Source organism: Lissotriton vulgaris, chromosome 10 (genome assembly GCF_964263255.1).
Source record: "Lissotriton vulgaris chromosome 10, aLisVul1.2, whole genome shotgun sequence".
Classification (NCBI taxonomy): Eukaryota; Metazoa; Chordata; class Amphibia; order Caudata; family Salamandridae; genus Lissotriton; species Lissotriton vulgaris.
The window spans coordinates 1,126,692,941-1,126,705,091 of record NC_141698.1 but is presented as its reverse complement, the minus strand read 5'-3'; the positions used below and the strand labels follow the sequence as shown (position 1 = coordinate 1,126,705,091).

The following is a 12,151-nucleotide window of genomic DNA, read 5'->3' as shown; positions in this document are numbered from 1 at the left end:
GTGAAACACCATTACCATCGCCCGAAATGGACCACAAACAAACTCTCCTTCATTAAGTCACTTAAAACATGGCTATTCCAGAGCCCCCTCCTATGATTCCATGGAGAGATGCATGTGCACTAGCAGCGCTGTGATGCCTAAGGGAAGCCATGCGCTATATAAGTGCCAATAGAATAGGGTTGTATGCCCGAGCTTTGTGTTAGTTTCAGTATATGATTAGCAGAGAATGTTGCATGTCAGAAAATGTTGCATGCAGGAGAGTGTTGTATGTCAGAGAATGTTGCATGCAGGAGAGTGTTGTATGTCAGAGAATGTTGCATGCAGGAGAGTGTTGTATATCAGAGAATGTTGCATGCAGGAGAATGTTGCATGCAGGAGAGTGTTGTATGTCAGAGAATGTTGCATGCTGGAGAGTGCTGTATGTCAGATCTTTGTGTTAGTTTCAGTACTGGATTAGCAGTGTGTGTTGCATGCAGGAGAGTGTTGTATGTCGAGTGTTGTATGTCGAGTGTTGTATGTCGAGTGTTGTATGTCAGAGAGTGTTGTATGTCAAAGAGTGTTGTATGTCAGAGAGTGTTGTATGTCAGAGAGTGTTGTATGTCAGAGAGTGTTGTATGTCAGAGAGTGTTGTATGTCGGAGAGTGTTGTATGTCGGAGAGTGTTGTATGTCGGAGAGTGTTACATGCCGGAGAGAGTTGTATGTCAGAGAGTGTTGCATGCTGGAGAGTGTTGTATGTCTGAGCTCTGTGTTAGTTTCAGTACTGGATAAGCGGAGAATGTTGCATGCCAGAGAGGGCTGTATGACACAGCTTTGTGGATTAGCAGAGTGTGTTCCATGCTGAAGAGTGTTCTATGTCAGAGTGTTACATGCCTGCTAGTGCTGCATGTGATAGTTCTGTGTTAGTTTCAGTACTGGATTAGCAGAGTGTTGCATGTAAGAGCTCTCAGTCGATTTCAGTACTGCATGAGGACTGTGTGTTGCATGCAGGAGAGTGTTGTATGTCAGAGAGTGTTACATGCGAGTGCTGCATGTGTTAGTTTCAGTACTCGATTAGCAGAAAGTGTTACATGCCTGAGAGTGCTGTATGCCAGAGCTTTGTGTTAGTTTCACTACTGGCATTAGCAGAGAATGTTTCATGTCGGAGAGTTTTGTATGTCAGAGCTCTGTGTTAGCTTCAGTACTGGATTAGCAGTGTGTGTTGCATGCAGGAGAGTGTTGTATGTCAGAGAGTGTTGCATGTCAGAGCTCTGTGTTAGTTTCAGTACTGGATTGGCGTAGAATGCTGCAAGCCGGAGAGCGTTGCATGTCAGAGCTCTGTGTTAGTTTCAGTACTGAATTGGCAGAGAATGTTGCATGCCGGAGAGTGTTACATGTCAGAGCTCTGTGTTAGTTTCAGTACTGGATTGGCGGAGAATGTTGCATGCCGGAGAGCGTTGCATATCAGAGCTCTGTGTTAGTTTCAGTACTGGATTGGCAGAGAATGTTGCATGCCGGAGAGTGTTGCATGTCAGAGCTCTGTGTTAGTTTCAGTTCTGGATTGGCAGAGAATGATGCATGCCGGAGAGTGTTGTATGTCAGAGAGTGTTTTATGTCAGAAAGTGTTACATGCTGGAGAGTGTTGCATGTCAGAGCTCTGTGTTTCTTTCAGTACTGGATTGGCGAAGAATGTTGCATGCCGGAGAGTGTTGCATGTCAGAGAGTGTAACATGCCGGAGAGTGTTGCATGTCAGAGCTCTGTGTTAGTTTCAGTACTGGATTGGCAGAGAATGTTGCATGCCGGAGAGTGTTGCATGTCAGAGAGTGTAACATGCCGGAGAGTATTGCATGTCAGAGCTCTGTGTTAGTTTCAGTACTGGATTGGCGGAGAATGTTGCATGCTGGAGAGTGTTGCATGTCAGAGCTCTGTGTAAGTTTCAGTACGGGATTGGCGGAGAATGTTGCATGCCGGAGAGTGTTGCATGTCAGAGGTCTGTGCAAGTTTCAGTACTGGATTGGTGGAGAATGTTGCATGCCGGAGATTGTTGCATGTCAGAGCTCTGTGTAAGTTTCAGTACTGGATTGGCAGAGAATGTTGCATGCCGGAGAGTGTTGCATGTCAGTGCTCTATTTTAGTTTCAGTACTGGATAAGCAGAGAATGTTGCATGCCGGAGAGTGTTGTATATCAGTGCTCTATGTTAGTTTCAGTACTGGATTTGCAGAGAATGTTACATGCCCGAGAGTGTTGTATGTCAGAGAATGTTGCATTCAGGAGAGTGTTGTATGTCAGAGAATGTTGCATGCCAGAGAGTGTTGTATGTCAGAGAATGTTGCATGCAGGAGAGTGTTGTATGTCAGAGAATGTTGCATGGTGGAGAGTGTTGCATGTCAGAGCTCTGTGTTAGTTTCAGTACTGGATAAGGCGAGAATGTTGCATGCCGGAGAGTGTTGTATGTCAGAGCTCTATGTTAGTTTCAGTACTGGATTGGCGGAGAATGTTCCATGCCGGAGAGTGTTGCATGTGAGAGAGTGTAACATGCCGGAGAGTGTTGCATGTCAGAGCTCTGTGTTAGTTTCAGTAGTGGATTGGCGGAGAATGTTGCATATGTGAGAGTGTTGCATGTCAGAGCTCTGTGTTAGTTTCGGTACTGGATAAGCAGAGAATGTTGCATGCCGGAGATTGTTGTATGTCAGTGCTCTATGTTAGTTTCAGTACTGGATTTGCAGAGAATGTTACATGCGGGAGAGTGTTGTATGTCAGAGAATGTTGCATGCAGGAGAGTGTTGTATGTCAGAGAATGTTGCATGCCGGAGAGTGTTGTATGTCAGAGAATGTTGCGTGCCGGAGAGTGTTGCATGTCAGAGCTCTGGGTAAGTTTCAGTACTGGATTGGCGGAGAATGTTGCATGCCGGAGAGTGTTGCATGTCAGAGCTCTGTGTTAGTTTCAGTACTGGATTTGCAGAGAATGTTACATGCCGGAGAGTGTTGTATGTCAGAGAATGTTGCATGCAGGAGAGTGCTGCATGTGAGAGCTCTGTGTTAGTGTTGCATGTCAGAGCTCTCTGTCGATTTCAGTACTGGATAAGGAGAGAGTGTTGCATGTCACAGTTCTGTGTTGGGTTCTGTGTTGGAATAGCAAGGTGCTCAAGGCTATGCCGGAAATGATTCAATTCCAGTGTTGGCATTCCAAAAAATTGCAGACTGCTTTGCAGATAATTCAAGGATTTAATCTGGCATAAAATAACGACAACGAACCCCTGGGGTGCTCTCTGCTAGTTACCCTTGCCATCAAAATCTTTTTTATCAACATTGGCAGTGGGTGAGTTCCGTCTCAGAAATGGTCAGTGAATTTTGTACAGTTCTAGTTTCACTACTGGCATTAGCAGAGAATGTTTCATGCTGGAAAGTTTTGTATGTCAGAGCTCTGTGTTAGTTTCAGTACTGGATTAGCAGTGTGTGTTGCATGCAGGAGAGTGTTGTTTGTCAGAGAGTGTGCATGTCAGAGCTCTGTGTTAGTTTCAGTACTGGATTGGCGTAGAATGCTGCAAGCCGGAGAGCGTTGCATGTCAGAGCTCTGTGTTAGTTTCAGTACTGAATTGGCAGAGAATGTTGCATGTCGGAGAGTGTTGCATGTCGGATCTCTGTGTTAGTTTCAGTACTGGATTGGCGGAAAATGTTGCATGCCGGAGAGCGTTGCATATCAGAGCTCTGTGTTAGTTTCAGTACTGGATTGGCGGAGAATGTTGCATGCCGGAGAGTGTTGCATGTCAGAGAGTGTAACATGCCGGATAGTGTTGCATGTCAGAGCTCTGTGTTAGTTTCAGTACTGGATTGGCGGAGAATGTTGCATGCCGGAGAGTGTTGCATGTCAGAGCTCTGTGTTAGTTTCAGTACTGGATTGGCAGAGAATGATGCATGCCGGAGAGTGTTGTATGTCAGAGAGTGTTTTATGTCAGAGAGTGTTACATGCTGGAGAGTGTTGCATGTCAGAGCTCTGTGTTAGTTTCAGTACTGGATTGGCGAAGAATGTTGCATGCCGGAGAGTGTTGCATGTCAGAGAGTGTAACATGCCGGACAGCGTTGCATGTCAGAGCTCTGTGTTAGTTTCAGTACTGCATTGGCGGAGAATGTTGCATGCCGGAGAGTGTTGCATGTCAGAGCTCTGTGTCAGTTTCAGTACTGGATAAGCAGAGAATGTTGCATGCTGGAGAGTGTTGTATGTCAGAGCTCTATGTTAGTTTCAGTACTTGATTTGCAGAGAATGTTGTATGCCGGAGAGCCAGAGAGTGTTGCATGTCAGAGCTCTATGTTAGTTTCAGTACTGGATTGGCGGAGAATGTTGCATGCCGGAGAGTGTTGCATGTCAGAGAGTGTAACATGCCGGAGAGTGTTGCATGTCAGAGCTCTGTGTTAGTTTCAGTACTGCATTGGCGGAGAATGTTGCATGCCGGAGAGTGTTGCATGTCAGAGAGTATAACATGCCGGAGAGTGTTGCATGTCAGAGCTCTGTGTTAGTTTCAGTACTGGATTGGCGGAGAATGTTGCATGCCGGAGAGTGTTGCATGTCAGAGAGTGTAACATGCCGGATAGTGTTGCATGTCAGAGCTCTGTGTTAGTTTCAGTACTGGATTGGCGGAGAATGTTGCATGCCGGAGAGTGTTGCATGTCAGAGCTCTGTGTTAGTTTCAGTACTGGATTGGCAGAGAATGATGCATGCCGGAGAGTGTTGTATGTCAGAGAGTGTTTTATGTCAGAGAGTGTTACATGCTGGAGAGTGTTGCATGTCAGAGCTCTGTGTTAGTTTCAGTACTGGATTGGCGAAGAATGTTGCATGCCGGAGAGTGTTGCATGTCAGAGAGTGTAACATGCCGGACAGCGTTGCATGTCAGAGCTCTGTGTTAGTTTCAGTACTGCATTGGCGGAGAATGTTGCATGCCGGAGAGTGTTGCATGTCAGAGCTCTGTGTCAGTTTCAGTACTGGATAAGCAGAGAATGTTGCATGCTGGAGAGTGTTGTATGTCAGAGCTCTATGTTAGTTTCAGTACTTGATTTGCAGAGAATGTTGTATGCCGGAGAGCCAGAGAGTGTTGCATGTCAGAGCTCTATGTTAGTTTCAGTACTGGATTGGCGGAGAATGTTGCATGCCGGAGAGTGTTGCATGTCAGAGAGTGTAACATGCCGGAGAGTGTTGCATGTCAGAGCTCTATGTTAGTTTCAGTACTGGATTGGCGGAGAATGTTGCATGCCGGAGAGTGTTGCATGTCAGAGAGTATAACATGCCGGAGAGTGTTGCATGTCAGAGCTCTGTGTTAGTTTCAGTACTGGATTGGCGGAGAATGTTGCATGCCGGAGAGTGTTGCATGTCAGAGCTCTGTGTTAGTTTTAGTACTGGATAAGCAGAAAATGTTGCATGCTGGAGAGTGTTGCATGTCAGAGCTCTGTGTTAGTTTCAGTACTGGATAAGCAGAGAATGTTGCATGCCGGAGAGTGTTGTATGTCAGTGCTCTATGTTAGTTTCAGTACTGGATTTGCAGAGAATGTTACATGCCGGAGAGTGTTGTATGTCAGAGAATGTTGCATGCAGGAGAGTGTTGTATGTCAGCGAATGTTGCATGCTGGAGAGTGTTGCATGTCAGAGCTCTGTGTTAGTTTCAGTACTGGATAAGTAAAGAATGTTGCATGCCGGAGAGTGTTGTATGTCAGAACTCAATGTTAGTTTCAGTACTGGATTGGCGGAGAATGTTGCATGCCGGAGAGTGTTGCATGTCAGAGCTCTGTGTAAATTTCAGTACTGGATTGGCGGAGAATGTTGCATGCCGGAGAGTGTTGCATGTCAGAGCTCTGTGCAAATTTCAGTACTGGATTGGCGGAGAATGTTGCATGCAGGAGAGTGTTGCATGTCAGAGCTCTGTGTAAGTTTCAGTACTGGATTGGTGGAGAATGTTGCATGCCTGAGAGTGTTGCATGTCAGTGCTCTATGTTAGTTTCAGTACTGGATAAGCAGAGAATGTTGCATGCTGGAGAGTGTTGTATGTCAGAGCTCTGTTAGTTTCAGTACTTGATTTGCAGAGAATGTTGTATGCCGGAGAGCCAGAGAGTGTTGCATGTCAGAGCTCTATGTTAGTTTCAGTACTGGATTGGCGGAGAATGTTGCATACCGGAGAGTGTTGCATGTCGGAGAGTGTAACATGCCGGAGAGTGTTGCATGTCAGAGCTCTGTGTTAGTTTCAGTACTGGATTGGCGGAGAATGTTGCATGTCGGAGAGTGTAACATGCCGGAGAGTGTTGCATGTCAGAGCTCTGTGTTAGTTTCAGTACTGGATTGGCGGAGAATGTTGCATGCCGGAGAGTGTTGCATGTCAGAGCTCTGTGTAAGTTTCAGTACTGGATTGGCGGAGAATGTTGCATGCCGGAGAGTGTTGCATGTCAGAGCTCTCTGCAAATTTCAGTACTGGATTGGCGGACAATGTTGCATGCCGGAGAGTGTTGCATGTCAGAGCTCTGTGTTAGTTTTAGTACTGGATAAGCAGAAAATGTTGCATGCTGGAGAGTGTTGCATGTCAGAGCTCTGTGTTAGTTTCAGTACTGGATAAGCAGAGAATGTTGCATGCCGGAGAGTGTTGTATGTCAGAGAATGTTGCATTCAGGAGAGTGTTGTATGTCAGAGAATGTTGCATGCCGGAGAGTGTTGTATGTCAGAGAATGTTGCATGCAGGAGAGTGTTGTATGTCAGAGAATGTTGCATGCTGGAGACTGTTGCATGTCAGAGCTCTGTGTTAGTTTCAGTCCTGGATAAGTAGAGAATGTTGCATGCCGGAGAGTGTTGTATGTCAGAGCTCTATGTTAGTTTCAGTACTGGATTGGTGGAGAATGTTGCATGCCGGAGAGTGTTGCATGTCAGGGAGTGTAAAATGCCGGAGAGTGTTGCATGTCAGAGCTCTGTGTTAGTTTCAGTACTGGATTGGCGGAGAATGTTGCATATGTGAGAGTGTTGCATGTCAGAGCTCCCATGTTAGTTTCAGTACTGGATAAGCAGAGAATGTTGCATGCCGGAGAGTGTTGCATGTCAGAGCTCTATGTTAGTTTCAGTACTGGATTTGCAGAGAATGTTACATGCGGGAGAGTGTTGTATGTCAGAGAATGTTGCATGCAGGAGAGTGTTGTATGTCAGAGAATGTTGCATGCCGGAGAGTGTTGTATGTCAGAGAATGTTGCATGCCGGAGAGTGTTGCATGTCAGAGCTCTGTGTAAGTTTCAGTACTGGATTGGCGGAAAATGTTGCATGTCGGAGAGTGTTGCATGTCAGAGCTCTATGTTAGTTTCAGTACTGGATTTGCAGAGAATGTTACATGCTGGAGAGTGTTGTATGTCAGAGAATGTTGCATGCCTGAGAGTGTTGTATGTCAGAGAATGTTGCATGCCGGAGAGTGTTGCATGTCAGAGCTCTGTGTAAGTTTCAGTGCTGGATTGGCAGAGAATGTTGCATGCCGGAGAGTGTTGCATGTCAGAGCTCTGTGTTAGTTTCAGTATTGGATAAGTAGAGAATGTTGCATGCTGGAGAGTGTTGTATGTCAGAGCTCTTTGTTAGTTTCAGTACTGGATTGGCGGAGAATGTTGCATGCCGGAGAGTGTTGCATGTCAGAGCTCTGTGTAAGTTTCAGTACTGGATTGGCGGAGAATGTTGCATACCGGAGAGTGTTGCATGTCAGAGCTCTGTGTAAGTTTCAGTACTGGATTGGCGGAGAATGAAGCATGCCGGAGAGTGTTGCATGTCAGAGCTCTGTGTAAGTTTCAGTACTGGATTGGCGGAGAATGTTGCATGCCTGAGAGTGTTGCATGTCAGTGCTCTATGTTAGTTTCAGTACTGGATAAGCAGAGAATGTTGCATGCCGGAGAGTGTTGTATATCAGTGCTCTATGTTAGTTTCAGTACTGGATTTGCAGAGAATGTTACATGCCGGAGAGTGTTGTTTGTCAGAGAATGTTGCATTCAGGAGAGTGTTGTATGTCAGAGAATGTTGCATGCCGGAGAGTGTTGTATGTCAGAGAATGTTGCATGCAGGAGAGTGTTGTATGTCAGAGAATGTTGCATGCTGGAGAGTGTAGCATGTAAGAGCTCTGTGTTAGTTTCAGTACTGGATAAGTAGAGAATGTTGCATGCCGGAGAGTGTTGTATGTCAGAGCTCTATGTTAGTTTCAGTACTGGATTGGTGGAGAATGTTGCATGCCGGAGAGTGTTGCATGTCAGAGAGTGTAAAATGCCGGAGAGTGTTGCATGTCAGAGCTCTGTGTTAGTTTCAGTACTGGATTGGCGGAGAATGTTGCATGCCGGAGAGTGTTGCATGTCAGAGCTCTGTGTAAATTTCAGTACTGGATTGGCGGAGAATGTTGCATGCCGGAGAGTGTTGCATGTCAGAGCTCTGTGCAAATTTCAGTACTGGATTGGCGGAGAATGTTGCATGCCGGAGAGTGTTGCATGTCAGAGCTCTGTGTAAATTTCAGTACTGGATTGGCGGAGAATGTTGCATGCCGGAGAGTGTTGCATGTCAGAGCTCTGTGCAAATTTCATTACTGGATTGGCGGAGAATGTTGCATGCCTGAGAGTGTTGCATGTCAGTGCTCTATGTTAGTTTCAGTACTGGATAAGCAGAGAATGTTGCATGCCGGAGAGTGTTGCATGTCAGAGCTCTATGTTAGTTTCAGTACTGGATTTGCAGAGAATGTTACATGCGGGAGAGTGTTGTATGTCAGAGAATGTTGCATGCAGGAGAGTGTTGTATGTCAGAGAATGTTGCATGCCGGAGAGTGTTGTATGTCAGAGAATCATCCTTTCCCAACGGCTGCGGGACGCCGACCGAAGGTTCTAACGAGGCGCCCGCAGGTTGATGTCACGGTCCGAACTTCATCTTCTCTCGGAACAAGCACGTGCAAGCTAACGGCAGCGAGACGCCGTTATAAACTATAACTCGGAACAAACTTATACACACCAGCGGTTGCGAGGCGCCAGAAAAAGACTACAGACTGTGGCATTTTTGGCCTGCCTTTCTTCTTTTTTCGCACGTTTAAACCACACCTGGAGTATTCAGGATTCACGGGTGGGGATCGCTTGGACATCGATAATATAAATTTACATTTTAACAGAAACAACCAAGATTTCTAGCCAGGCGAGATAGAGTTCCGCCAAGAGAACAGCTGTCAGACTCTGTCCAGCACTAATAGAGAACACCTATCTTGTGTTCAATAGATTGAATGTGGCTCCTGATGAAGGCGTTGTGTTAACGCCGAAACGCGCGTCGATGATTTTTTATTGTTTGCCACCTATGTACTTTATATGTGATTTTGTATAATTGTGTCATTAATACTCTTTTATACATATTTTGTGTATTTTTATAGAAATAATGTACTGATTGTGTTTTTAAAAATATGATACTGTAATTTCTTGAATAAATCAAACTTGTAATTTTTATTTGGTTGTTGTGCCTTACATATTGCTCTTTTCCCTAGTTATTTCATCAAATGCTCTTTCCTTCTTTTTTCATACATTGTTTGTTTCCCTGCATTACACATTCAGTATTTGAACAGGGGGTCCTTGTTGTTCACATAGAGAATGTTGCATGCCGGAGAGTGTTGCATGTCAGAGCTCTGTGTAAGTTTCAGTACTGGATTGGCGGAAAATGTTGCATGCCGGAGAGTGTTGCATGTCAGAGCTCTATGTTAGTTTCAGTACTGGATTTGCAGAGAATGTTACATGCTGGAGAGTGTTGTATGTCAGAGAATGTTGCATGCCTGAGAGTGTTGTATGTCAGAGAATGTTGCATGCCGGAGAGTGTTGCATGTCAGAGCTCTGTGTAAGTTTCAGTACTGGATTGGCGGAGAATGTTGCATGCCGGAGAGTGTTGTATGTCAGAGCTCTTTGTTAGTTTCAGTACTGGATTGGCGGAGAATGTTGCATGCCGGAGAGTGTTGCATGTCAGAGCTCTGTGTAAGTTTCGTTACTGGATTGGCGGAGAATGTTGCATGCCTGAGAGTGTTGCATGTCAGTGCTCTATGTTAGTTTCAGTACTGGATAAGCAGAGAATGTTGCATGCCGGAGAGTGTTGTACATCAGTGCTCTATGTTAGTTTCAGTACTGGATTTGCAGAGAATGTTACATGCCGGAGAGTGTTGTTTGTCAGAGAATGTTGCATTCAGGAGAGTGTTGTATGTCAGAGAATGTTGCATGCCGGAGAGAGTTGTATTTCAGAGAATGTTGCATGCAGGAGAGTGTTGTATGTCGGAGAATGTTGCATGCTGGAGAGTGTAGCATGTCAGAGCTCTGTGTTAGTTTCGGTACTGGATAAGTAGAGAATGTTGCATGCCGGAGAGTGTTGTATGTCAGAGATCTATGTTAGTTTCAGTACTGGATTGGTGGAGAATGTTGCATGCCGGAGAGTGTTGCATGTCAGAGAGTGTAAAATGCCGGAGAGTGTTGCATGTCAGAGCTCTGTGTTAGTTTCAGTACTGGATTGGCGGAGAATGTTGCATATGTGAGAGTGTTGCATGTCAGAGCTCCCATGTTCGTTTCAGTACTGGATAAGCAGAGAATGTTGCATGCCGGAGAGTGTTGCATGTCAGAGCTCTATGTTAGTTTCAGTACTGGATTTGCAGAGAATGTTACATGCGGGAGAGTGTTGTATGTCAGAGAATGTTGCATGCAGGAGAGTGTTGTATGTCAGAGAATGTTGCATGCCGGAGAGTGTTGTATGTCAGAGAATGTTGCATGCCGGAGAGTGTTGCATGTCAGAGCTCTGTGTAAGTTTCAGTACTGGATTGGCGGAGAATGTTGCATGCCGGAGGGTGCTGTATGTCAGAGAGTGTTACATGCCTGTGAGTGCTGCATGTGAGAGCTCTGTGTTAGTGTTGCATGTCAGAGCTCTCTGTCGATTTCAGTACTGGATGAGGAGAGAGTGTTGCATGTCACAGCTCTGTGTTGGGTTCTGTGTTGGAATAGCAAGGTGCTCGAGGCTATGCCGGAAATGATTCAATTCCAGTGTTGGCATTCCAAAAAATTGCAGACTGCTTTGCAGATAATTCAAGGATTTAATCTGGCATAAAATAACGACAATGAACCCCTGGGGTGCTCTCTGCTAGTTACCCTTGCCATCAAAATCTTTTTTATCAACAATGGCAGTGGGTGAGTTCCGTCTCAGAAATGGTCAATGAATTTTGTACAGTTCTAGCTATGCCAAGGAAGGACCGGAGCAACTCTTCGTCTCTCAGACTTGAAGCATTTACAGTCACCTCAATTAAACTGATCTTTGGTTTAATCCCTTCACTTGAGAGACTGTTGGGAATACTGTACTTCACTTATTGAAAATGTGCACATTTCTATTCCCCCAGCAGAACTTTCATCCCCAAGCATACCTAAGGCTTCCTCAAATGACTATCATGTTCCTCCTTGTCTGATCCCCACACAAATGCCTTGTGCTCGGTTTCCCTAAAGCTGTCTAGTAAATATTGAATGTTTGCCAGCGCTGATGCCAAGTCAAACAAGAACTCTTTGGCGTGCATGCAGATCCGTACAAGTGCTCACCCCTCCCAGAGCTTCCGTTGCATGCAGATCCCTACAATGGCTCACCCCTCCCAGAGCTTCCAGTGCATGCAGATCCCTACAATGGCTCACCCCTCCCAGAGCTTCCAGTGCATGCAGATCCCTACAATGGCGCACCCCTCCCAGAGCTTCCAGTGCATGCAGATCTCTACAATGGCTCACCCCTCCCAGAGCTTCCGTTGCATGCAGATCCCTACAATGGCTCGTCCCTCCCAGCGCTTCCAGTGCATGCAGATCCCTCCAATGGCTCACCCCTCCCAGAGCTTCCAGTGCATGCAGATCTCTACAATCGCTCACCCCTCCCAGAGCTTCCAGTGCATGCAGATCCCTACAATGGCTCACCCCTCTCAGAGCTTCCAGTGCTTGCAGATCCCTACAATCGCTCACCCCTCCCAGAGCTTCCAGTACATGCAGATCCCTACAATGGCTCACCCCTCCCAGAGCTTCCAGTGCATGCAGATCCGTACAAGTGCTCACCCCTCCCAGAGCTTCCAGTGCATGCAGATCCCTACAATGGCTCACCCCTCCCAGAGCTTCCAGTGCATGCAAATCCCTACAATGGCTCACGCCTCCCAGAGCTTCC

At 46.0% G+C, this 12,151-nt stretch overlaps 1 protein-coding gene across 1 annotated transcript in view; it reads right to left on the bottom strand.

The window, feature by feature from the left end:
- LOC147689434 (exocyst complex component 1-like) overlaps positions 1-12,151 on the bottom strand; it is a 1,248,358-nt gene that overhangs the window by 530,270 nt on the left and 705,937 nt on the right. The window lies entirely within an intron of this gene.